General features: G+C 33.4%; 1 long non-coding RNA gene across 1 annotated transcript; it reads right to left on the reverse strand.

The window, feature by feature from the left end:
• Window positions 1-13,528: 13,528 nt before the first annotated feature.
• On the reverse strand, window positions 13,529-17,195 carry LOC143046710 (uncharacterized). Its single transcript, XR_012969242.1, has 4 exons — window positions 17,059-17,195; window positions 15,947-15,974; window positions 14,839-15,014; window positions 13,529-13,664 (listed from the first exon to the last, which is right to left on the reverse strand). It is a non-coding gene; the product is annotated as an uncharacterized LOC143046710 (long non-coding RNA).
• Window positions 17,196-26,413: the final 9,218 nt, after the last annotated feature.

Raw genomic sequence — 26,413 nt, forward strand, 5'->3', positions numbered from 1 at the left:
GATTTTAGTTACGACAACTAGAACATATATGTTATCATCTTAGAAACGGGTATTAATGTTAATTTTACATATACATGATGTTTGCACTTGAAGTATCTTCAGTTTTTTGTTATTTTATTCATTTTCTTTTGAAGAGAACATATTAAAGCTTATTAACTTCAATCATCAAACACTGATCAGCAGCATATATGAAAATTCATGTTTTTCATGTTTCGTCAGTGTTTTCGAGTCCTTGTTTCTTGTGGCTGACCTATTAAAAGTAATTTCCAAATCAGAATCAAAGAATAATACTGTATATTTTACAGCTAGAAAGGCGATGCAAGCTGAGAGTAGGCGAGGTATGGTAAGGCAATAGAATAAAAACTACTAACATAAATAACGGAGTTGTTATATAGATCATGACTGAAGCACCGGTCACATCTTACCGAACGGACGACGAACGAATAACTTTTTATCAATCCGTTCATATCCGTTTGACGGCCGTTCGTATTCGTTAGAAGTCCGTCCATATCCGTTTTATATCCGTTCAGCGTCCGTTTTATCCATTGAAGTCCGTTCGCATGTTCAAAACTTTGAACGGACGTCAAACGGATAGAGTGTCCGTTGAATGTCCGATAGGCGTCCGTTTTTACGGTACTCGAACGTTCCGTTTCCGTTTTGTATCCGTTATTTGTCCGTTGTAGATCCGTAGGAGGTATTCACCAACGGACATCTACCGGACATATAAAGGATGATGAACAGATGCGAAACGGACATGAACGGAAGAATAACGGATAAAACGGATACGTACCGAATGTTAAACGGGTAAATGCCAATTGGAAAATTTGGCATCAGAAATGAAAATTATTGGTATGTCAGATTTCTTGAGTGTCATTAATGTTTATTATCCATGATGCTTCTTGGAGTAAGAGCTCGTCTTTACTATCAAACAGCTTTAATTCAGGCCAGACTAAACTTAAAAAATGCAAACATAACTTATTAGCTGTCGACATGAGAAGAAGGAGAACACAAAGTAAATGGTGAACAAGATTTTGACTTTATCCTTAAAGACGACGCAGTTTTGTTCTTTATGACCAAACCATGACGGAACTAACGCGGGATGATCGGCGGTCCTATGACACTTTCTTCGAATTCCCCCATAGATGTTCGAGATATTGCAGCGGTCCGGTCCTCGCATAGCAAAGCAGAACACATCGTACAGAAATCCGCTAAAACCAGGACTCAAGTTAGAAATTACACATAGACACCTTGCTATTGGAGTAAAATATCGTCGCATGCAGTACGGATGTCTCAGAGTTCTGCATAACACCATATCCTTATAACCAGAGGTACATAATATTAACTGATTTAAAATATCTACTTCAACTTTAAAAGAATAAATTAACACATTGCTACAAAATTTTCCGAATCAGAGTAGCGCTCAATTTGCACACATATGAAAACAAAACGAAAATAAAATCAACAAAACAAGTGCACTTAGGTTTGACAGTCCCTGTCTTTTAACAAAAAAAAAATCGGATTAATTGTTCTATTTGTTTGGTACATGTGATCTTGCACTTTGTTTAAATGACCTTACTTTTGCAAAGGCAAACATTGTAATACTAGTAAATGGATGGCGCAAACTAGTATACCATGTCCATCTGACACCCCCCCGGTCATAGCTAGCGACAACAGTACCCAAAACATATTTAAAATTCGGGTTATAACAGTTATTTGCATGTATGTTATTCCAGGTCATCCGTTTTATCCGATACGCTTCCGTAAGGTGCCCATTTTATGCGGTACTCATCCGTTTGATGTCCTTTCGACATCCATTCTGTTCGTTACGTTTTCGTTTCTCGTTCGTTGCATTTATAACCTATATCAGTTCGTTAGCCATTCGTTACGCGTCTGTTTTATTTCGTTAGTGAAGGAAGATTGCTACTCAAAATAACAAGCTTTTCATAACACTAGTATATATTGATAAGGAATAAATAAAGGAACCAAAAGAGCCAAAAATGTATAGGTCAATGTGCTTGTTTTCGAGATATTAGCCATTGAAATTTTTTCTCTTGATTTTTTATAGCTTTATCATTGACAAGTTTAAGTTGTCAAAAAAACGGTTAAAAAACAAAGAATCCAAAAGACTTGTACAGATGGCTTATAATCATACACTTAAAAGATTTATAACAAGACAAATGGGGGTCAATGGGCAAATATTTGTAAAGCATTCAAATGAATAAAACCAGAGGATTCAGAAAATCTGACCAAAATTCCAAAACATGACAAGCAAACATCCTTAAACCAACGAACTCCCAACGGATAAAATTTATTTCAACGGAAAACTTTTTTTCATCCGTTCAGCGTCGTTCGAGCTATCCAGTCAGGTGTGACCAAAGCTTTAAATATACATTTTTATTTTCCTAGTGCTCCGATTCAATTAGTTATACTACAGGTTCTAGGATGAATTTTATTAATCGTAAATTTATCGTATACCCTTTTAAAACACTAAATCTCAAAAAAAGAGAGTGATGAGTCAAAGGAGACATTTTTACACAGAAATCGACAGAAACTAACAACACCGTCGCATATTTTAATTATGTAGTATGTGTAATGAATTCATCTTGTTTGAGTTATATTTTCAACAGAAATACAACTTTGTTCTTAATTACTAAATAACAGTCACATTACACAGCGCGAATATACCTCTGAATATTTGCTGCATTTATCAATTCTGGTAATAAGTCACGTAATATTAAAACACGATTGAACACAAGACATTCAATACTGTTTGAGCTTTAACGATCCATAATTGTGTATTTAGAGAATAAAAATGAGTCTATTACACAGAAAAGAAAGAAGGATGCTGTGACTAAAAATCTTACACTATACTCGACTACAATTACAATACGTACATTATAAATACTTCAAAAAGTAAGAAAATCTTAACCAAAAAAAAACCCCGTGGAATAGATGCTAATGGGAAATCATCAATCCATTCCTAATTCTCCGATTCAATTAGTTTTTCTACCGATTTTAGGAATAGATGAATTTTATTAATCTTAAATGCATGACCATTTATTGTATTGGCTAAGTCTTTCTGCATAAGTTGTACATTAAAAGAGAATGTTAGTGCATTAGTTTGCATGTTATATTTTAAAGATAATGTAAAGACGATTGTCTACAAAGGACAACCGCATGTCTATTTTTGAAAGCGAGCTTTTGGATAGAAAACATTTTTTTTTAATTATTCATCAGATACAATGTTATCTACCCTTTTATATATTTCTATATCGCAAAAGAAAAAAGAGAGTCTGATGTGTCAATGGGGACATTTATACACAGAAGTCGACAGAAACTGACAACGCCATCGCATATTTTAATCATGAAGCATGTGTAAGGAATTCATCTTGTTGGAGTTATATTTTGATCAGAAATACAACTTTGTTTTAAATTACTATATAACAGTCACATTACACAGCGAGTATATTTGCTGCATTTATCAATTATATTAAGTCACGTAATATTAAAACACGATTGAACACATTAGTACGGTGACCAGACAATTTTTTTTTTTAGATTTAATCGTCAAACATACTATATGGCTATATTATATATCATTGGATTCGGTAAAATGAGTACTTTTGAAATATCGATGTCGTCAAAGGGAAATGTGGTAACAGTTTTGCATAAAATAAGGTCAAAGATCAAATGCTGTTATTATTTTTTCTCTCTCCATATTTTCAAAATTTTAAGATTTCTACAACAATTCAGGTTAAATTTCAGACATTTTTTTCAAATCAATTAGCAATGAATTATCTCGAAAATGTAAAAATAAAGAAATAAGGACGTTGATTTATTCTGAAAATTGGCGTTTTTCAAACACTTGTTTTATTATAAAAGATCAACACATATTCTAATAAAGTTACAGTTGTTACCTTGCTAGCTGATATTCAACATCAGCAATAAATTTAATAATAAATATTATTTTTACCTGAAGCCTAATATCATGAAGGCGTATTTTGCAAAAGCTCATTAATGTAGTTCATTCAAACTTAAAACCACTCAATACCTAGAAAAGTTACAATTTAAAAATCCAATCAAAGAGATCCGCACAACAAAATTAAGCCGTAGTATGCTCTGGTTCGTCTGTCAAGTAACATGATTGGAAATTATTTCTACATTATTCTAATCCTTTACAGGAGCGAAGCTGAACATATAAGGTTTTGTTGTGAACCAACTAATGACTTTTGCATAGAAATTTTCCTTAACATGCAAGAATTCTGCTGACACCTGCCCTTTAAAATACACGGGGTGTAATGAATCATATAGCTCGCGCCGATCGTATATATTCTAAGCGTGACGGAATAGGGATTCAGCAATGGGTAATGCGGTCCAAATATTAGTTTGAAACGAAGCACGTAAAACATGCTGTTTCAGTTCCGCTTCACAGGGAGGTAACCTGACTAAACTTACATCTTAACTGGTGGCAAGTTTGACGCACATTGTATAAATATCATGATAGAATGATTTGAAGAGATTTTTCCTGATAATAAAGCTTTGAAATTAACGTTCAAGCCAAAACAAAGGCTTCATTTCTGTCAATATTAACGAAGCTCTGCAAACCTAAGAAAAAGTCGTGCGTGTTCTTCAACGTCTTGTAGACAGTTTGTTTACCTACTCAAAACAGAGACGATACTGTGTGGCATCCTGTAATTGCATATACAGGAGGCAATAGTTTACAAATGGTTGGGGAAAGTCACTTAGTTGGAATATGAGAACAAATATTCCCCCACCCTTTACTCTGCTTATGTTCCCAATCTGCGCCCATACCTCGTTTGTTTGTGTCATATGTTTGTAGTAGTGAACGCACAAAACAATCACATTCGTTCGTATGATTGTTCTTCCGCTCTTTCCTATTCCTTAAACTTCTTGTCAAAGTTTAAGCCATTGAGTATCATACGCGAATTGTCCTCCTATTGGGTGCTAAACAAGTTTCGACAGTCATTAACAGTGTTGATTTAAATAACTTTGACAATTTCGGGACTTACAAACGTTCCGGCTAAGTAACGCGCACAATCAAGTAGAATCATAAGGGATTTATCAAAGTTTTGAAGAATAAAAATACCAACGAAATTAAGGAGAGCCTGCTTGTGTTCTTTAACAGAAAGAAACTTCTTCCAATCAGGAATACTTCTCCCTTAAATACTAGTAATCTGATACACTTTGGTGGAAGCTGTAGTTTTTATTCGTAGTTTCCTTTCAGCAAACTTTATAGAGTTGTTCATGTCGTAGCGGTCAAAAACATCTGCTACTGTGTGCGCTATAGAAAAGTATTGGGACATATTTTTGTAATTGTCAGCTGCAAGGTCACCGAATGTTTTACTTTTCTTAACATCAATACATTGAACCAATTTCATACCATCTCTGAGGTAAGTTTGAGTGCACAAGCTGTTAGAAAAAACTCTTGAATATCTATTGTAGCATACATTCCAGAAGAGATATTGATAAGACATGGAGGATGAGACACCACTTCAAAGGGATTAGTCATGGTTAATTCAGATGGTTTAAAATGGCAATAACATGTTCTTCCGAAAAGGGGAAAGGTTTAGTACCATTAAAACGTTAAATCCGGCTGCAACTATTTGCACCTGTCCTAAGTCAGGAATCTGATGTTCAGTGGTTATCGTCTGTTTATGTGGTTCATGAGTGTTTCTCGTTTCTCGTTTGTATATAGATAGGACAGTTGGTCTTCCCATTTGAATGGTTTTACACTAGTAATTTTTGTGGGCCTTTGTAACTTGCTGTTCGGTGTGAGTCAAGGCTTCGTGTTAACGGCCATACCTTGACCTATAATGCTTTACTTTTATAAATTGTTACATGGATAGAGAGTTGCCTCATTGGCACTCATACCACATCGTCCTATATCTATCTTCATCTCCTTTCATTGCTGTTGGTTTTGTTTCCTCGTGTGAATCAGCATTAAACGACTAAGGGATTTAGGAAATGTCTAGTAAGGGTCCATCTAACAAGCGCAGACTTTTGATTTGTTATGCGTATACATCGCCATCGGATCCCCATGAGGCTATTATAACGGTCTTTTTTGTTTCCATGTCGGTCCATATACCGTTGAAATGTCTAGGAGTCTGTTTAATAGCAACGTCATCATCTATAAAAGGTGCTAAATATTCTCAGAAAGTTGAAGCATATCGAGTATGTAAACTGGCATACACCTTCAGTAATTGCATTGGTACGGGTGGTTACAAAAAAATACGGTAACATTTGAAATGACGATCTCAAACAAGTGTACAGTTACCCTCTCGTTATATTTGTTATTCTCATCGGATTTTCTCTAATGCTTAGTTCGTTTCTGTGAGTGTTACATTTTATTGTTGTGTCGTCATTTTCTTATATTTAATGCGTTCCCCTCGGTTTTTGTTTGTGACCCGTATTTGGTTTTTTCTATCGATTTATGAGTTTTGAACATCGGTATACTACTGTTGCCTTTATTCTGCTCTAACATTTGACAGCAAACTGTTTACTGCTTCAAGGAACACATTTCAGTATTTGAATGTAAGTGATACAACACAAACAAATGGCTTATATGTATCTATAAGAGGCTGTATATGGGCTTCAAATAGCTCCCTAATATGAGCGTTATGACTTGTGCTTGGCTTGAATTGCTGAAATAATGCTTCTGAGATAAATGAATTTGATATCATTGATTATTAAAGATATGAAATATCATATATATGTTGATTATTTTACATTTTGCGTAAAAACAAATGATGAAATTGAGTTGTAACGTACTCTAGTAAATGCCCAATATTCGTAGTGTCAAACTTTTACAAAAACTCTTTAATAACGGATTAATTTTGCTAAACTTTGTTTGAAATCGTTAAAATAAGGTGTCACAACAATGCATATAGAATGAAATTCAAAACAGTGTAGCTGTGGCCATTAAAATCATCCATTGACTGGGACAATTTAGGTGAACGTTTGTATGTAACGACCAATGCTCACTATGTACTTTTTAAAGACACTTAAACTATGGGGTCACCAAAGGTTCTCAACACCTAAATAAAGTAATTCGAAAAATTAATCAGAAATAACACGATATTTTGATTTATATCAATTATATAAATCAAAACACAAAGGTTATTCCTGATTAATTCTTCAAATTATTTTATAATTAAAGGCGTTAAGAAACCTTTGGTGACCCCACAGTTTAAATGTCTATCGTAGGTACGTCGTGAACAGTGGTCGTTACAGACAAACGTTCACGTAAATTGTCCCAGTCAATGGATGATTTTAATGTGTCAATCAATGGCCACAGCTACACTGTTTTGAATTTCATTCTAATAACAGAAACCATCTCACGGATGTTATTTTACAATGTGAACTTCAAAACTTTTCAAAGTCGATGTTTCTTTCAAATAAATTAACTTACTTAAAAGCCCATTTTACAACAAGTCAAAATGTAAAGGTTAACCTTTGAACTACTAATACTGTGATTTGTAGCCATATAGTCCGAATGACGATTAAACTCCTTAAATAAGCGACTTTTCGTTACTTGGTCACCATACTACATGACATTCAATACTGTTTGAGCTTTAACGGCCCAACATTTTGAATTTAGAGAATAAAAATGAGTCTATTACACATAAAAGAAAAAAGGATGTTGTGACTAAACATCTAGATCTACACTGGACTACAATTGCAATACGTGCATTAAAAATACTCCAAATATGTCAAAATGTGAGAACATCTTAACTGAAAAAGAGGTTGAATAAATGCAAATGAGACATCATCAATCCAAGAAAAATGTATCTTCAGGATATAACTAGCAGCATTAAACAATCGAATAAGTCTATAAGCAAACAACACTTGAGTTGAAAAGCTATGAGTTCATGTACTCATCATAGACACCTGGTTTAAAAGTTTGTACATCAGAAACACGTTTATTCTACACAGACGTCAAAAATATCAAGTACAGTAAGATGTTAACGAGCATTGAGGGCCCAACACTAAATTCGTGATGTGGAAACTACCGATGAATGCATGACAACTGACCATATTCGTATTAATTAACTCTGGACTTCCAGAATTAAGCACGTGCCTAGCTTTGTTACCACGTAGCTCCCTCTCAGGTACTCGTTACTCATCGATTTATCATAGCAGCTGCATATATTCAAACCTTGTACAAGGATAATAAGGAACTGCACCGATTGAATATCACATATATCTAAAACAAATGTACCGATTAACCCAAAACTATTACCATGCATGATCAAAACCATACCAAAGATGTTTAATTTTGTTATTGTTTATTTAAGAAAATATCTCCACCAATTGTCAAACTAGCATCTTCACTTATAAAAACAAGAATTTGAATAACAATATAAATACAGATTAAGACTGAAAAAAATATTAAGTTTACAAATGTGCACATCAAAACATAAAAATGATGAAACGGATATTTTTGGGACAGCAATTATTTTTTTTATAAGCGTAAAGCCAATAATCAACCAATAAATAGAACTCAAAGGTCGAGTCAATGTGTTTAAAAAACCCTTATCAAACGTACAACTCGTAAATTTTGCATCGACTACAACATTCTTTAATGATGAAATTTAGTTGAAACATACCCAAAACAACAACAAAAAAGTTTACTTTACAATAATACAATAATGCAGAATAATTTTGTTCTGTTATTTTAGTTCTATAAAAATTGAATGTAGAGTTCAATTATTTCTAGAAATCTCTTCTATTGTATCTTTACTATGAGTCTTTTGCCTCCAGCTTCAAAGATCAATCATATTGAAGTGAACAATTATCTTACACTTGTGTTGTATTTTTATGATTGTTAGCATTCGGATTATCTTACTAAATGAACCCATAAAAAGTCTTCTATTTTTATCTACATCTTGGTGTACGTAGACAATACCAATGACATAATCAAAACTTTGAGTTATAGCCAGACAGGAATCACAATGAAACATTCTTCGTAAGTATTGAGGAAGTTATTGGTTTTTTGTCGTGTTTATTTCTTAGAAAAAGTTTTATACATAATATCAAAACTATTGTATTTATGCTATAATTAGGTACATTGTTCTATAACAAGTACAGCAATAAAACAATCGTATAATGTAAAGGGAAATAAGAATAAATAACTTTTCTGCATTTTATATGAAACCTGATTAAAACATAGCATATACGACATTTTATTATTTCATGTGTCCGAGCGCTTTTTCTGGGTTTACGTTCATAAGGAACGCTCGCGGCAAAATATTTGAACGCTGCAGATGTATCAGAACTGATAAGGTTGAAGAGCTTCATAACCCCAAAAATAAAAATAGCTAAATCCATCTGAGGAAAACTTTGCCTTAGTTTCTTATAATCTAAAGTTTTATAAACAGACATTTTGTTTTACAAGGGCTGTTTATTATCATGTCAGTAACGAATTGCTGACTACTGAGTTGATGATACCCTCGCGAATAACATCCCATTAGCAGAGGTATCGAACCAGTGCAGTGACAAAATGAAAACAACACGATATTTAATGCTCAAAGCTGAGTATTTGAAAATCGAAGATGCAACAGTTTCTTAAAATATATCAGTGTAGGTATTTTATCATATACGTACTTACACTTCTTAAAAACCAAACTTAGCACAATAATGTTGATTCATTGATTTGCAAGTTTTGATTTTTTTTTGGCATTTAAAACGTAACTTATCAAAACGATTTCCAAAGGGATCTCTACCTTGTTAGTCAGACGACACAAAAACGATAAGAACATTAAACATCTTATTATTCAGATATATTAAGCAAACTATATTCTTTTGTACATGACAAAGTTCCACACAAAAATGCTTTTAAATCTACATGATCTAGGTTGCAGCATATCTACAGGCTAGGCACACATACATTTTATACTTTAATTTATAATTTAATCTGAAGCTTGTAGTTACATGCACTCCTCAGCAATTTCACTAAAGCTTCCGCCCATTTCATTCAAGCATTCGGCCGTTTCACTTGAATTTCCTGCTATTTCCAACATGTTTGAAATTTCGCTGCCTATCGAAGATGATAATGATGAGTTCTTCTTACTTTTGATAATTGGCGCCGTGGAAATAGGTAAATTGTATCCTCCTGGAACACAGTTGTTTGGCATTCCAAATGGGTGTGCTCCTTAAATTAAATGCAACAATTTGTGAAAATATTGTAAATAACAATTATGGATATTTTTTCATTCGGATGGAACGAGGATCGTTAAGAATAAATGGTATATGTAATTAACCGACATAAACCTTTAAAATGGCAATATATAGAGAAAAGGTCCACATAAGAATAATGTTTAGGTAAAGCTTTTTTAAGATCAAGTGCACGAAAAAATACCATGATCTCTTTAGAAACACTCGTACTGGCTTCCAGTAGACCCAAAAATTCTTGGAGTTGCACTGATTATAACTGATTGTGCTAAGTTTTCTTTGTATTTCATGTTATGTTGTGTGTCTTATAATTGCTTATACTACGTCATTTTAGGTGTAGTGGATAGCTGTCTCAATGGCTATCATACTATATCTCCTTATCGTTACATAGGGAAAGAAAATTCGAGATATAACATGACATTAATAGTGTACCTTTCTATCAGGTCTATGATGCTACCAACACATTTTATTTACCGACGAAACTGTTAAAAATGCAAATATTTTCAGAAAACCATACATAACAGCAAATTTAGGGTTAGTTATTTTCATCGATGGCATTCAAAAACTTTTCTACCCTGTAACTTTAGGCAAGGAAACATGATAGAAAATATCAAAGTTTGAGAAACTTGAACACATCAAATTCCCTGTATCAAATGATTTCAAATGTCTAACTATCAATAAATAAAAAGAGGGACATCGAATTACAGAATTATACACAATCTAAAATATTCGAACTATTTAACTCAGGACTTGCAGAAATCACACGTATTTTTGTTATCACGTAGTTCTATCTCAGATACTCATTACTTAACGATTTATCATAACAGCTGCATATATTAAAACTTTATACGAAATTCCGCGCTTGTATTTCCTGTCATGATTTCTTTGATAGAGAGTTGCTGCTCACAAGGAAGCAATTAAACCAAGAGTTTCAAATATTGAAGTTGAAATCATCCTTCTTAAATTTTACGGACGCCATCATTGGTTAATCGTTATGGAATAACCGTTTCACAGATGATATCGGATATGTTTCTTACGTCGTAACTACAATCCCCTTCTCTTTTTATGAATGTGACATACCCAATTAAGACTATCTACTGGGTTTGTCATAACACGAGCAACACGACGGGTGCCACATGTGGAGCAGGATCAGCTTACCCTCCCGGAGCACCTGAGATCACCCCATATTTTTGATGGGGTTCGTGTTGCTCAGTCTTTGGTTTTCTATGTTGTTTCTTGTGTACTGTTATTTGTCTGTTTGTCGTTTTCATTTTAATCCATGGCGTTGTCAGTTTATTTTCGATCTATGAGTTTGAATGTTCCTCTTGTATCTTTCGCCCCTCTTTTATACATTAAAGAAGAAACTAGTCCGAATGAATATCATATATATCTTAAGAAAACGACCCGATTGACAAAAACTGTTACCATGTATGATCAAAACCATACCAAAGATGTTCAATTTTGTTATAGTTTAATTTAGAAAATACCACCCCAATTATCAAACTAGCATCTTCACTTATAAAACAAGACTTTAAATTACAATATAAATACAGATAAAAACTGGAAAAAATATAACGTTTACTGATGTGCACAATCAAAACATAAATATGATAAAACGGATATTTTTGTGAAAGAAACATATTTTTTATTAGCTGAAAGCCAATAATCAGCCAATGAATAGCACTGAAAAGATCGAGTCAATGTTTTTTTTTAACTCATCAAACGTACAACTCGTAAATGTTGCATCGCCTACAACATTCTGTGGTGATGTAGTTGATTACAACATCCTAAATGTTGAACTTAGTATGCATAACCAAAACAAAACAACAAAAACAAGTTTACTTTACAATAATACAATAATGCATAAGTAATTTTGTTCTGTTGATTTAATTAAAAAAATGTATGTGATTGCATTATTATTCTATTGAATCTTTATCATGAGTCTTCAAAGAATTTCGCCTCCAGCTTCATATACTTCTTTGATGCAATTTAATGTTATTCAAGGATCAATCATATTGGTGTGAAAAATTATGTAAAAGTAAAGTGTTGTATTCTTATGATTGTTAGAATTCGGATTATCTTACTAAATGAACTCATAAAAAGTCTTCTATTTTTATCTACATCTTGGTGTACGTAGACAATACATACCCAAGAAATAATCAAACATTTTGAATTATAGTCAGACAGAAATCACCATGAAACATTCTTCTTAAGTATTGAGGAAATTATTGGTTCTTTGTCGTGTTTATTTCTTAGAAAAAAGTTTTTACATTATATCAAAACAATCGTATTCATGTTATATTTAGGTACATTGTTCTATAACAAGCACAAAAATAAAACAATCGTATTCACGTTCATAAGGAAAGCTCGCGGCCAAATAATTGAACGCTGCGGTTGTATCAGAACCGATAAAGTTAAAGCGCATTTTAATAAAAAATACTTAAAACAGTATATCCATCTGAGGACACCTTTGCCTTAGTTTCTTTATAATCTAAACATTTATAAACGGACAATTTTTGAAAAGGGCTGTTAATAAGCATGTCAGTAACGAAGTTCTGACTACTGTGTTGATGATACCCTCTCGGAATTACATCCCATCAGCAGAGGTATCGAACCAGTGCAGGGACAAAATGAAAACAACACGATATTAAAGGCTTTCGTTAGAAGCGCTTTTCTGGAATTACCTTCACTAGAGACGCCCAGAGCTAAGTATTTGAAAATCGAAGATGCAACAGTTTCTTAAAATATATCAGTTTAGGTATTTTATCATATACGTACTTACACCTGAGACCACCCCCAGCTTTTTGTAGGGTTCGTGTTGCTTATTCTTAAGTTTTATGTGTTGTTTCATGTGTTCTATTGTTTGTCTGTTTGTCTTTTTCATTTTTAGCCATGGCGTTGTCAGTTTATTTTCGATTTATGAGTTTGACTGTCCCTATGGTATCTTTCGTCCCTCTTTTACACTTTTTAAAAACCAAACTTAGCACAATAATGTTGATTCATTGATTAGCAAGTTATGATCTTTTTTAAAACGTAACTTATCTACCTTGTGAGTCAGACGACACAAAAAAGATAAGAACGTTAAACATCTTATTATTCAAATATATAAAGCAAATTATATTATTTTGTACTATTTTTACATTTATACAAACATGACAAAGCTCCCAACCAAAAATGCTTTTAAATCTAGCTGGCAGCATATTTGCAGGCTATGCACACTTAAATTATATTATGCTTTAATAATTTATTTATCATGTAATCTGAAGCTTGTAGTTACATGCAATTTTCAGAATTTCCACTACAGTCTCCGCTCATTTCATTCATGCCTTCATTTACTGCCATTTTGAACAATTTTTTGCCTATCCATGATGCTAATGATGAGCTCTTCTTACTTTCGATAATTGGCGCCGTGGAAACAGGTAAATTGTATCCTCCTGGAACATAGTTGTTTGTCATTCCAAATGGATGTGCTCCTTAAATTAAATGCAACATTAAATGTATGGCGTTCATTATCACTAAACTAGTTTATATATTTGTTTAGGAGCCAGCTGAAAGACGCCTCAGGGTGCAGGAATTTCTCGCTGCATTAAAGACCTGTTTGTGTCTTTCTGCTGTTGTTTGTTCTATGGTCGGGTTGTTGTCTCTTTGACACATTCCCCATTCCCATTCTCAATTTTAATAATTTGTGAAACTTTTGTAAATTATACAATTGATATTGTTTCATTCGGATGTATCGAGGATCCATAAGATATTGATGTTATATGCATGAAAGGATAGCAAATGTTAAACATTGAAATAAACAGTCATTATAAGACATTAAGTAAATTCCAACAAGATATCTTGGAGCCAACGTACAGTTTTCGTAAGATGGAAATTGCTTATAGCAGCGATAAGTTGTCTACAAATCTAACCTAAAAAAATTAACCATTTAAATGTCCTTAAAAAATTGTTAAGAAATAGAGGGCACTATAAGGTATTGTTGTTTCCACATTTTTGATGCTTTACGATTATCTAAATTGTTTAATCATCACCTTTTGATATCTGGTGGACAAATATTTAATTTTCAATCATACAACACACTCTTTTGTATTAAAAATTGGGTTCATTACTTCACAAAGACATAGAAACAAGGTACAAGAATAAATATTTCATGTATTTCGAAAGTTAATCTTATATCATTTCCATGGTTTTTCTAAATTTTGTTAACAAGTCAGGAATATGACAGCTGGCATTCGGTTGATGTGTTTGAGATTTTGATTTTGCCATTAGATAACGGATTCTGAATTTTCCTCGAAGTTCAGTATTTTTGAGATATTAATTTGATTTTTTTTAAAGCTTAAAAAAATCATTTTGTAAAAATGCAAACAAGAAATACCTTTGGTTTGAACGTTATGCAAATATCTGAAACAAAACATAAAAAAATAAGCAAACATTTTCTATAACCTTGTTCAAATAAGGCAGATTGAGTTCTGTTTAGGCGGTTGACTCCCTATATATCTTGTAGTTATTGAGATGCTTTACTCTCAACAAAATTGTACAATCTTTTTTTTGTTAAATCTTTTTCAATACATACAATTATGGATAATATAACAACAAATATCTGTAACCAGTGCCATGGCTCAATTAAATTAATGTAGTGTTACTCACCAAGTGCTATTGTATTAGGCGCACTAGGCATGGCTTGTTGAACATTTTCCATTGTTTGGCCTTCATTTGATTTTTTCGACCTACAACAACAGCAATAGCAACAGCAACAGCAGCCCACAACCAATAAAATAAATACAAGACCGCCTGCTCCCAACGCATAATAAGCTTCATTAGATCTAAAGAGAAACAATATATGGACTAAAGTATATAAAAACGATGTATATATAAACGGAACAGTCGAAGATTTCATTTCGACATACCCATTCGGCTTCAGAAACATATTTTAATTTTCATCAGGAAATCAATTTTACAGTTAGTCTACATATGGTCTTTTAATCTGCAATATGATACCAAAGAAAAAAAGTGTTAAATAAAATATGCATATATTTTGACATGGTAGTTTTTTTTTCTTCATAAAACTTCTCCTACAACCTTAATGTTTAAGACGTAAGTCAAGATAAGAGAACAAATTAGCTGTATCTGTGGAACATTTATTTCAATTGCCACATGTGGAGCAACATATGTAGGGATTACAGTAGCTCAGTCTGTGGTCCTTTATGCAGAGGTTTGTAGCCTTTTGTGCAGGTTCATTTTCGTTAATTGAGCAAAGGCATTATCTAATATCTTCGTCTCATGGGTTTTGATTTAAATTTTTAATCATCTGCCCTTTGTTTTTAATTTCTACAATTTTTAACATTTTCATTTTTCATTTGTTATGTAAAATTTTATTTAATGTTATAAAATACACTTTATGATGTGCATTTCGTTTGTGTTTTACGTACGTGTTATTATCCATATCACATGGCATATTTCTGCTTTTTGAGCGATTTTGCTCACAAGCCCCCTTCCCAAACTGTACCAGTAAAGGAATTCATAACTCGTAAATGTATGTATAATGTAGAAACCATTGGTATTAACTAAATAGAAAATAATGGAAATATAACTTAATACTGAAATTTGAGACTTGATATTTAATTAGCATCCACACCATCATATATGGCGCTGGCCTATTTTGTATTGTTCAAAGAATACTTTGATTGTTTAATCAAACATAATATGATGATAATGATAACAATAAATTCAAAAATGTAATGATAACAAAACTTACAATGTAGTAGCCCTTGCCAAACCAAATCCTGAAAAAAATAGATAAGGAATAATTGTCTGTATACACATACATTTAAAAAAGTAAAGAGCTTCAAATCAAATTTGAAGCCTCATTCACAAAACCCCATGAAACTGTAACATATTTTACCCAAAACATTGTACTAAAGGCAACCCCTTACGGTCAAGTTCTTCGGAGTATTTGTTTTTGTGTATGTAACGGAAACGATTCAATAAAAACAACTTCCCAACCATCTAATCTACCGCGGAACAGAAAAAATCTTCTGTCATGACAACATTAAAAATTAACCGACATGAACCTTTACAATGGCAATATAAAGAGAAAAGATTAACATAAGAATAATGTTCTGGTAAATCTTCTTTCAGATCAGTTCCACGAAAATTGAAAGAAATGAAAACAAATATCATGATCTCTTTAGAACCGCTCGTACTGGCTTCTGGAAGACCCAAAAGTACCGTTGACTTTTTTTTCGGGTTGTCGGGAATTTTCCATTTAATGTGTTGCATGAGTTTGACATGTGACCTTCTTTTTTTTGGAAATTCATGAGTTACACATATCGGCCCCGAAAATTTACGATTAGTTTAAACATATTTATTTATAGTGGATTGGGAAACAACTTTTGCAACTTATATTAATTCCTTTCCACTTTGTGGGTGCGAGTGCTGCCTTGTAGCGGCATTAGCCTGCTCTTTTTTGAAATCTACAAGGGTGTCTTTAACGTGCAAGAGATATGGCTCTCTCTTAACACGGGTCAGCCATTTATCGTCCCCTTCCGACGGACTATCATCATTTCCTCGAGACCATACTCGCAAATGGTGTCAAGGGACAGCCGAAAATTCAGTTCCTGAAATTTTCATCCCAGACGGGAATCGAACCAGGAACCTTTGTGTTAGTAGTCCGATGCACTAACCACTACACCACGGCTCTCTTAACGATTAATTCTTTTGGATCCTGAAAAGTATACTTTTTTTTTTAACGACCGCGCCTCTTGTTAGACAATTATACTGCTCACAAATACACAACAGTTATGCTTCTTAAACAATATTAATATAAATGACCAAGGCATAAATATGGCTTGACATATGAGTACATACCTACAAAAATATAAACTATCTGGAAAAAGCCAAACATTCTGTTTTCTTCTTTTTCTTCTTCCTATTTACTTCGATTTTGCAGAAGATTGAATATAACAAGTAAAATCTAAGATTGTTTGAATGTTAAGATAAATTGAACTGAAAACTTACATATCATCACATGACACTGGTTTTTGTATTGTAAATTATTACGTCCTATAAGAAAGTCCTTCTATAGTATAATTGTTCTATTGTTGCATAGTTTTTCAAAGAAATATATAGCATTAACTGCACTTTGCGAAAATAATATGCATTGCTGTGGTAACAGACTACCGAATTATATAGATATAGGAAGATGTGGTGTGAGTGCCAATGAGACAACTCTCCATCCAAATAACAATTTATAAAAGTAAACCATGATAGGTCAATAGTTATCAAAGGTCAATGTACGGCCTTCAACACGGAGCCTTTACTCGTACCGAACAACAAGCTATGAAGGGCCCAAAAATTACTAGTGTAAAACCATTCAAACGGGAAAACCAACGGTATAATCTATATAAAAAAACGAGAAACGAGAAACACGTATAAATTACATAAACAAACGACAGTCAGTTAATTTTCGAATCTGTAAACTTGATTTTCCCTCTGGTAGCTTTCGCCCCTCTTTTACACTGTTTTATTTTTTTTCTTATCGTTTTTTTCGTTGTTTTTTTTTCCTGTTCGCTCTTGTTATTATGAATTTTGACTGTCCTATTGATATCTTTTAGCTTTTTTAAATGAGAGACAGAAGTGTTTTCAAGATTTTGAAAATAAAGGTTGAGCTAAAACATTCCTTAGAAAAAGATATAGAACATTTTGTCTTATCTTTCCTCTTTTCGCTTTCATTACTTTTTGTACTCGATAAATGTATTGTCAACACGGTTTTTTTTCACAGATTTTCGCAATGAAAAATATATAATAAAAGTTGATTTTTGTCTCAGAGGTTCTATTTGTACATTGTGTACTCTATCGTAAACTGCTTAACTTTCGGAAACAACACAATCCCCCTATTTTTCTCGTGCCCTGATTCGCTGAAGATTGAAGCTGTGTCAGTTTTTCCAAACTTTGTCTGTTTTACCTCGTTTCAACAACATCAGTATTGCGTTGTGTTACTTTTCAATGATTTGTTTCCTTTTTGAACTTTCTGGATGGATACAAATAACTTTTATACTAATTCATCTATGTTCGAACATCGCAAATCGATTTGAAAAAAAAAACAACAAACACCAAACAAAAACTGAGTGAATCATAACTCCAGAATGACCAGGCAAGCCGACAGGGTGAGTGTGCCCGGATATGAATGTACCACCTTCCATGCCATTTTGTCATTAGTCAAAATGTCAAAATCGAGTATTTCTCGTTTGAATTGTTTTACATTGTCATTTCGGGGCCTTTTATAGCTTACTATGCGGTATGGGCTTTGTTCATTGTTGAAGGCCGTACGGTGACCTCTAGTTTTAATTTCTGTGTCATTTGGGTATATTGCGGAGAGTTTTCTTATTGGCAATCGTACCACATCTTCTTTTTTTATATATAGAACACAAGCAGTAAAATAACAGTCGATTTTACTTTTATCTCCCGATATAAGACAGCGACCCCATATCGCTAGTAAGTTGTGACTCATACCTAACCTATTTTATACCCATTCGAATTGTTTTATCAGAAGCACACATATGTTGATGAGGTCTTTACAGTGTAAACGTGCTGGATGTGGATGCGCAAAGTAAGGAGCCTGTTGGTCAGTGGTTGTCGTTGGTTCTTGTCTGCCATATTTTTATTTTCCAAAATGCTTTGTTATATACATGTATTAGGTCGTTAGTTTTCTCAATTGAATATTTCAAATTTGCATGTTGGGGCTTTTTACAGCCGATAGCTCGGTATTATTTTCGCATTGTTGAATGACATCTGATTGCCTAAAGCTGCTTGCTTGTTTACTTCATTCAATTTTGGTAGAAAAATATTGTAGTTGTCTCATTGTCAATCATACTATATCTCCTTATACATACTAGTATAGGATATTTAACATATTTGACTCGAGGAAGTTTAAAGAAAAATAATTCCAAAACATAAAAAAAATATTTACATATTTGCATGTTTAGAAATAATATAGTCAAGAATATATTTATATTTGTAATATATATTTACATGTTTATAATACTAGAAAGTGATGTTTTCTCTTCATTGTATTGTCTGTTCCACTCTCCATATATCAGCCCATATTAAAAATATTCTTCTTACCACTTCATTTTTCCTTTTTTTTGTTGCTACAACTTTGAATAGTATCATTTTGCTCTGACCATGAAAAAGTTATATCCACTTCATTTTAATGATGGTGGATACATTTTGTAGTTATCTCATTGGCAATCATCTCACATCTCCTTATATATAGCATACTCAACATATAAAACACGGGCATCATATTTCTGAGGAAGAAGAAGAATGCATATTAATGATGCAATGACACCATCGAAATTTGTTTTTGTAATAGATAGTTAATTATAATATAGACTTGCAGCAAAATATTATATGCATACACGCTAGTTCTCGATAAAGAACAAAAGAAACATTTTAGCACGATGGTACACAACCTTTTGAATGTTTTAAAATGGCCTATTTTACTTGTAAGGTTATACTAAATATTCATTTAGTTGGCCGATAACCCTTCAGATGAACTATCAGAGAAAAATAACGAGACGTTCGTAGACAAAACTCTAGGTCATAAACTCTATGCGCATAAACCAATTACTATTTGAAAAAATGCTTAGCAGTTGTATCTCTTGAGTATTGCATAAATTGAGAAATTTATAATGAATATGCTGCTGGAGCTTTTAAATTGAAGAAGCTTAAGAAAATCTATATATTTCAAAACTGAAACCGACTCATTTGTCAATGTTTCTCGAATTGAAAAAAAACTTTCAAACTCAATGTTTAGTTTAAAACTTAGGTGCGAGGGAGCTGACAGAAAAACAATTGCAAAATTAAAAAAAATATTTACATATTTTCATGTTTAGAAATGATATAGGAATGAAAGTCAACAATAAATGTTTATATTGACGATCCCTATTTACTTTTATTGTCTTGCCTATTCTTATATTCTTATAACAGCTCATTGATTACCCTTACTAAAACATATTCTTCTTTTCACTTTTTTTTTTAATTCTGAACAGGATAATTTTGCTACGACTATGAAATATCAACCTTGACATTTAGTAGCATTTTAAACAAAACCTTCAATTTTGGAACTGGACGTTTTGACATATTTCTTAAATGTAAATATTGTGTTGAAAGAAATCTAAACGCTGCAATTATTTTTTGAAATAGGATTTTTGAATTTCTTATTTGTTATTTACTTTAAACTAATTGAATTGTAACTATGTATGTTTAAATTTTAACTGAATGTATTTGATACATAAAAAAATAGCTTTTCGTTAGAAACAGTGGAGAAATTGTTATCATAAATGTTTTTTATCCTGCAATTGGGTGTTCTACTATACAGATACAGCCCTACAGATATCGCTATGCTGTATCTGTATACTATACAGATATCGCTTTAAAGCTCCGCCAACTGTCGGACTGAGTATTGTATGAACCCGCGTGACCTCAGAATGTGTATTACAATCGCATTCCAACGACGTATCAATTGCGAATTAACGATTTCTTTTATACGTTCTGGTTCTTTTCCAACATTTCTTTAGAGCAATAAGAATCACACCAATTTTCTGATAACATACACAAAACAACTATCGATATCAAAACTTGAATGTGTATAATTATGTAACAAAACCAACCATGTCAATTTCAGCATGCATGTTTAGTGAATGTCGAGTCTGAAGCGTAGGACAACTCGTACACTCCTGTTTCAAATTGAACAATGTTTTGTTATTTGTTTTTACTGTTGAAATTAGTTGTTATGTTAAAATTGATAATTATTCACTTTGAGCGATGTATTATTGTTGACCATTCGAGATTCTTTTTTTTGCGAACCCATCTTCAGCTGAATGTGTGATTACTGTACATCGTAGTAATACACGGGCCTCAAGGGATTTCAAATAAAAAATAAATGCGAAACACTTGTTTTTGTGTCTTTCAAAACACAAATAGTATACAGAATTAATTGCAGGATAAAGACATTAACTGTTTAGTGTCTTTAAATATCAGCTGTATTTGTACTCGGCTCGAAACAGGTGTAATAGCTCGCTAAAAGCTCGCATACGCCTTGTTTCCTAGCCTCGTACAAATACAGCTGATATTTAAAGACACTAAACAGTTATTGTCTATATAAATCGTTACTTTCTAAAATGTTAACTTGCACCGAGTATCCAAATTGCACCTTTTTAGCAAACATAGCAACGGATATCTTACAAGAATTCCTAGAGACTGAACAATTTGTATTTATATAATTTCTTGCAACATAGGTAAAAATATTTAGATATACACAAAACGTTCACAGTATTTATCAACAGATGGGCTTTTTACTGAAAAAGCAAAATGTACAGAAACGTCGTCATGCGACGTCATCAAAACGTGTTTTTTTTTCTAACTTAGTAAATACAATGTGTTACAATTATCCATTTCTTAAAAAATGACGAGTAAGCATGGACTAATATCCATTTGTTAAAAATGTTTGAAGAAATTAAACAAAAGCTCTGTTATTAGACTTTTGATGATGCAAATTTAAGCATGGATGCAATTTGGGTACTCCTCATTACATAACCATTGATGGTTTGGAGGTCATTTCAGACCAATTTTTCTATGATTCCATATGGATTCAATATTAAATAGGTTAAACCATATAGTAAATAATGATACATCTACAAAATAAACACTTATATAAGCATATATAAATGTAGGTTAAAAAACTGTCAAAATAGGTGCAATTTGGCTACCCTCACATTAAATACAATAATACAAAAAAAGATATTTGTCGCGTTTTTATTTAACATGAATATTTAATCATTTTAAATAGATTGTTTGTCTATTAGTTGTTCAATCATCTATTAGACGATGTGGAACGGTTTTTTGGTGTATTTTTTAATGTAGAATGTAGTTAATGACACATATTCTTTATATTTAAAGATTTGATCAACGATTTTTCAATATTCTATCAACTCAAAACATCCTAATCTGGTACTTGAAGTTGGCAAAATCATGTGACTCTGGAATTAATCGGATTTTACCTAATTTTGTTTTAAACATGCATTCAATATGACATTATTTTTATGAATAGATAATAAAATGTTAAAATAAAGTAAGTAGTCTGAGAGCATTCTTTGCTATATCATTCTTTTTCTTTTTGACAGCTGGTGCCGTGACCATAGGTGGAGGACTGACGCCTGGATAGCACATTACAGGCCCATATGGTGCTGGTTTTCCTTGTAGTCCTCCATATGATGGAGGGTTTCCTTGAAATCCCCCATAAGGTAGGGGTTTTCCTGATAATCAAAAAAAAAAAAAAAAATGTAACGAATAATGCATACTTATCAGTAACAAGATAAAGAATGAAAAGATACTACGAAGAAAACAAAAATCGGTAATTAAAAATCCCTCGGCAAATATTTTCAAATTAAAGGAAATAGACAAACAACAGTTCGAAAATAATAAATGGAAAATTAAAAATTAAAAACAAGAACTCCGCCTTACTGTTATCATATATATCATGTGCTCCAGGAAAAACAACAGCTTGCTCCACTAGTGACACTTTGTATGGATGCAGATATCTTGCTAAATAATAACGCGACATAATATACCCCATATATTATTAATTTATGTTATTCTCGGTATGAACACAAAAGGCACTGTTCAGTTTGTTTCAATTACTAGACAATTCTAACGGAGACAAAAAACGTATATTTCAAAGTTTGAGTATAAAATATTGAATATATCTTTAAAAAAGAGCACAGCTACTTTATTTCAACAAATACAAAAGGCTTACTAATCAATTGGATATGTTAAGAACTAACCCGCTGGCGTAACGTACGACACTGTTGGCTGTGGATTTGGTACAAATACAGAAGACATATACTAATCAATTGGATATGTTAAGAACTAACCCGCTGGCGTAACGTACGACACTGTTGGCTTTCGAGTTGGTACAAATACAAAAGACATACTAATCAATTGGATATGTTTATAACTAACCCGCTGGCGTAACGCACGACACTGTTGGCTGTGGAGTGGGTACAAATACAAAAGACAAACTAATCAGTTGTATATGTTAAGAACATACCCGCTGGCGTAACGTACGACACTATTGGCTGTGGAGTTGGTACAAATACAAAAGACATACTAATCAATTGGATATGTTAAGAACTAATCCGCTGGCGTAACGTACGACACTGTTGGCTTTCGAGTTGGTACAAATACAAAAGACATACTAATCAATTGGATATGTTAATAACTAACCCGCTGGCGTAACGTACGACACTGTTGGCTGTGGAGTTGTTACAAATACAAAAGACATACTAATCAATTGGATATGTTAAGAACTAACCCGCTGGCGTAACGTACGACACTGTTGGCTGTGGAGTGGGTACAAATACAAAAGACATACTAATCAATTGGATATGTTAAGAACTAACCCACTGGCGTAACGTACGACACTTTTGGCTGTGGAGTTGGTACAAATACAGAAGACATACTAATCAATTGGATACTAGTATGTTAATAATTAACCCACTAGCGTAACGTACGACACTGTTGGCTGTGGATTTTGTCTAAATACAAAAGACAGACTAATCAATTGGATATGTTAAGAACTAATCCGCTGGCGTAACGTACGACACTGTTGGCTTTCGAGTTGGTACAAATACAAATGACATAGTAATCAATTGGATATGTTAAGCACTAATCCGCTGGCGTAACGTACGACACTGTTGGCTTTCGAGTTGGTACAAATACAAATGACATACTAATCAATTGGATATGTTAATAACTAACCCGCTGGCGTAACATACGACACTGTTGGCTTTCGAGTTGGTACAAATACAAAATACATACTAATCAATTGGATATGTTGATAACTAACCCGCTGGCTTAACGTACGACACTGTTGGCTGTGAAGTTTGTACAAATACAAAAAGACATACTAATCAGTTGGATATGTTAAGAACTAACCCACTAGCGTAACGTACGACACTGTTGGCTGTGGATTTTGTACAAATACAAAAGACAGACTAATCAATTGGATATGTTAAGAACTAATCCGCTGGCGTAACGTACGACACTGTTGGCTTTCGAGTTGGTACAAATACAAATGACATAGTAATCAATTGGATATGTTAAGCACTAATCCGCTGGCGTAACGTACGACACTGTTGGCTTTCGAGTTGGTACAAATACAAAAGACATACTAATCAATTGGATATGTTAATAACTAACCCGCTGGCGTAACGTACGACACTGTTGGCTGTGGATTTGGTACAAATACAAAAGACAAACTAATCAGTTGTATATGTTAAGAACATACCCGCTGGCGTAACGTACGACACTATTGCCTGTGGATTTGGTACAAATACAAAAGACATACTAATCAATTGGATATGTCAAGAACTAATCCGCTGGCGTGACGTACGATACTGTTGGCTTTCGAGTTGGTACAAATACAAAAGACATACTAATCAATTGGATATGTTAATAACTAACCCGCTGGCGTAACGTACGACACTGTTGGCTGTGGAGTTGGTACAAATACAAAAGACAAACTAATCAGTTGTATATGTTAAGAACTAACCCGCTGGCGTAACAAACGACACTGTTGGCTGTGGAGTTGTTACAAATACAAAAGACATACTAATCAATTGGATCTGTTAAGAACTAACCCGCTGGCGTAACGTACGACACTTTTGGCTGTGGAGTTGGTACAAATACAGAAGACATACTAATCAATTGAATACTAGTATGTTAATAACTAACCCACTAGCGTAACGTACGACACTGTTGGCTGTGGATTTGGTACAAATACAAAAGCCATAGTAATCAATTGGATATGTTAAGAACTAATCCGCTGGCGTAACGTACGACACTGTTGGCTTTCGAGTTGGTACAAATACAAATGACATAGTAATCAATTGGATATGTTAAGCACTAATCCGCTGGCGTAACGTACGACACTGTTGGCTTTCGAGTTGGTACAAATACAAATGACATACTAATCAATTGGATATGTTAATAACCAACCCGCTGGCGTAACATACGACACTGTTGGCTTTCGAGTTGGTACAAATACAAAATACTTACTAATCAATTGGATATGTTGATAACTAACCCGCTGGCTTAACGTACGACACTGTTGGCTGTGAAGTTTGTACAAATACAAAAAGACATACTAATCAGTTGGATACTAGTATGTTAAGAACTAACCCGCTGGCGTAACGTACGACACTGTTGGCTGTGGAGTTGTTACAAATACAAAAGACATACTAATCAATTGGATATGTTAAAAACTAACCCGCTGGCGTAACATACGACACTGTTGGCTTTCGAGTTGGTACAAATACAAAAGACATACTAATCAATTGGATATGTTAATAACTAACCCACTAGCGTAACGTACGACACTGTTGGCTGTGGATTTGGTATAAATACAAAAGACATACTAATCAGTTGGATATGTTAAGAACTAACCAACTGGCGTAACATACGACACTGTTGGCTGTGGATTTGGTATAAATACAAAAGACATACTAATCACTTGGATATGTTAAGAACTAACCCACTAGCGTAACGTACGACACTGTTGGCTGTGGATTTGGTACAAATACAGAAAACATACTAATCAATTGGATATGTTAATAACTAACCCACTAGCGTAACGTACGACACTGTTGGCTGTGGATTTGGTACAAATACAAAAGACATACTAATCAATTGGATATGTTAATAACTAACCCTTTGACGTAACGTACGACACTGTTGGCTGTGGAGTTGGTACAAATACAGAGGACATACTAATCAATTGGACATGTTAATAACTAACCCACTAGCGTAACGTACGACACTGTTGGCTGTGGATTTGGTACAAATACAAAAGACATACTAATCAATTGGATATGTTAAGAACTAACTCGCTGGCGTAACGTACAACACTGTTGGCTCTGGAGTTGGTACAAATACAAAAGACATACTAATCAATTGGATACGTTAAGAACTAACCCGCTGGCTAACGTACGACACTGTTGGCTGTGGAGTTGTTACAAAAACAAAAGACATACTAATCAATTGGATATGTTAAGAACTAACACGCTAGCGTAACGTACGACACTGTTGGCTGTGGAGTTGGTACAAATACAAAAGACATACTTATCAATTGGATATGTTAAGAACTAACCCACTGGCGTAA

Source organism: Mytilus galloprovincialis, chromosome 9, assembly GCF_965363235.1.
Source record: "Mytilus galloprovincialis chromosome 9, xbMytGall1.hap1.1, whole genome shotgun sequence".
In the NCBI taxonomy this organism is placed as follows: Eukaryota; Metazoa; Mollusca; class Bivalvia; order Mytilida; family Mytilidae; genus Mytilus; species Mytilus galloprovincialis.